Genomic DNA, 3,048 nt, shown 5'->3' on the forward strand with positions numbered 1-3,048 from the left:
CATATTTTTTGTTAAAGAAAAATCAGCTGACTCCTTCCTTCCCCTTTCCCTAGCAGCCTCATGCTAGGGAGCATGTGGAGCATACAAAAGGAAATACTCTGGAGAGGCTTCCTGTTTTGGAAGGTTTAACTCAATTTAAATTCCTTGCTGTATCAATGAGCGAATTCAGAAATGAAGGTCTCGGAAAAGAGCCACGTGCGCCCTCTGCCGGCGATCATAGGGCCAAGGAAAGCATCTCCATTCAGTGCAAAACTTGCCAACAAGACCGAAGAGACAATGGTGGAGAGCGTCTGGAAGTTCCAGTCACTGCTTCTGTTGGAAAATGTGGCATAGCAAGCTTCAGCGATGTTGCTCACGGCGGTGTTTTTCTTTGTGATAATCTTCCATAAAGACCCAGAATATCTAGTAGTTAGCCTAAGGCTCTGTAAGAGTGCATTACTTTCTGGTCTCCTTCATGGAAATGTAAGTCTTCAGCATAGCATCCACAGCCCCCAAGCCCAATGCCTGGCACATAACAGGGGTACGATAAATGTCCACTGAATGAATGAACACCTACGAAGAAGACTCTAGATTCAAGGCGCCAATAGTGCTGATTTAGGTACAGTACATATGCAAGACAGGATTCCCTAGTCATAGCTGGAGCCTCTCAGTGACATGATGAAGAGCTTTCGAAGAGCTTTTTAAAGAGCTTTTGAAGGCCGTACTTACTCAGTTCAGCAGGGAATCTTTTTTTTTTTTTTAAGATTTTATTTTATTTATTTGACAGAGAGAGACAGCGAGAGAGGGAACACAAGCAGGGGGTGTGGGAGAGGGAGAAGCAGGCTTCCCGCCGAGCAGGGAGCCCGATGCGAGGCTCGATCCCACGACCCTGGGGCCATGACCTGAGCCGAAGGCAGACGTTTAACGACCAAGCCACCCAGGTGCCCCTATGAAGGGAATCTTAATGAATTTAGCAACATGTGGCTTAGCAGCTTTCCTGGAAGGGTATCCAAGTTAGTCTAGTACCTATACATCCCTTAACAGGTTACGAAGTGTCTTCACAGGTATCTCATTTGATCTCAATAGCCCTGAGCAATGATTATCACCCCTATTTTACAGAAGGGCCCTGAGCCAGAGAAAGGTGGAATAATGCTTTCATGGCAATCAAGTGATAAGCTAAGATTCACACAGGTTTTCTGTCTCCCAGCTGTAAGCTATTCCCACCTCCTCCAAGGCTTCATAAGATTTAATGGTCTCCTCGTATTCTCAGTGTGGCTGAGGCTAAAATTAGAGGGGACAGTCACAGCTTTTAAAGATCACCCTAGTAAGTCATATCATGGGCATCTCCTCTTATTACTCCTGACAGCCGGATGATGGGAATTACGAAGGCTGGGCTGGGCAGGCTGCACGCCACCAAATGGATGGACAACCTTTTTAATAGCTTTCTCTTCCCTGGTCATTGACCAGGACATTACACACAGACTTGCGTCTTCCTGCATCATAAAATTTGGCTCAGGGAGAGACTGTTGAGCGCTTCCCAGAAAGTGGACCGAAAATCCTTGCGCTGGGTCAGTGGTCAAAGAGATTTATAAGTTAGTACCGGAGTGACCCCTACTCAGTGTTTGCTAGTGACTTGGTTGGTCTGTTTGATTTCAGTGAAAGCAAACAAAACCCAGCAGACAAATGTTTGCTTAGGTCCTGACTTCACTTGGAGAACAAATCTGTGAGGAATGTGATAGCGAGAGCCATTTCATGCTTTTGTACCCGATGTTCCTTAGCTTGCCTGGCCTTTCCCGTCTGCCAAACACACCCCTCTTCAGCCTGCAGGACCCAGAGCAAATGCCACCTTTCTTGACACCCCCACTCCAAAACACCCTGTGCTTACTCATCTCAGAGCTCTTACCGCAATGAATTGTAACCTGTTTTTTCGTGTCAGTTTCCGTGACGTGGAGTTCTTTAAGAACAGAGACTGCACCTTTAATCTCTATAGGAAAGACAAATGTTGGCCTCCAGAGATGAGCCCCAGACGCCTAGACCACAGTCAGTGGCTTCCAAACTCTTGTGATCACAAACTACAGTAATAAATACATTTTATTTTAGATCATAATCTAGGAGCAGATATTTATGGTTATCTATAATAGTACATGATTGTTTTACAAAACTGAAAAAAAAAAACCCTCACAAAATAAATGCTACTATCTGGGATTTTGTTTTCTGGTTTATTCTCTATTATTTTTTCAAATGGGTATTGATTAATTTTATGGTGCCCTAATGAATGACAACCTGCCGTTGGAAAAATATTGGTGTGATTGACTTCATCTGGCCCCAACTCCCATTTTCTGTCTGCTGCTACTGGATGCCTTCAAACTGGGGGAGAAGGAAGGAGTTCTGACTGGGGGATGCAGAGGGGAAGAGAGGAATGAGCACAACCGAGTAATTTTAAGAAAATCTTCCTATTCCCTTTTTAGCCCCTTGGCCTGGGTCTGAGCTCCTATTGGTAGGACTGAGTGTTAGAAACTAACTAGAATGTTTGTGAGAAACCCTATAAAACTTCGGGTACAAACAAGACGGCTTCAGGATCTAGATCAGGAAAGAGTAAACGACAACCTTTGGGCCAAATCCACCCATCCACCTGTTTTTATAAATCAAGTTTTATTGAAACACAGCCATGCCCATTAATGTGCATATTGGTCAGGCTGCTTTTTTTTTTTTGGCTGCTTTTGCTATAACTTCAGATCCGGGTAGTTGGGATCAAGGCGGCATGACCTGTAAAGCCGAAAATACGTGCTATTTGGCCCTTTGTGGGGAAAGTTTGCCCACCTGCAGGATAGACAGGAAGTGTTCCCCAAGTCTCTGAGAGGAAAGCGCCCGGCTCTGAGGCCTCCGAGGGGCAGCTCCTTTCTCCAGACAGACCATCTTATCCCTTCGCCAGCACTCACAGGCCGGGGATGCGTGTCAGCCGCAGCAGAGCCTGAGACGGAGAGGCTGACCCGGGCAGGTTCTGCGTGGGGACTACTGCTGCAGGTTGCAGCATTGCCCTTGGAAGTATCTGGAAGCACTGGGGGTGTT

Source organism: Neomonachus schauinslandi, chromosome 11, assembly GCF_002201575.2.
Source record: "Neomonachus schauinslandi chromosome 11, ASM220157v2, whole genome shotgun sequence".
Lineage (NCBI taxonomy): Eukaryota > Metazoa > Chordata > Mammalia > Carnivora > Phocidae > Neomonachus > Neomonachus schauinslandi.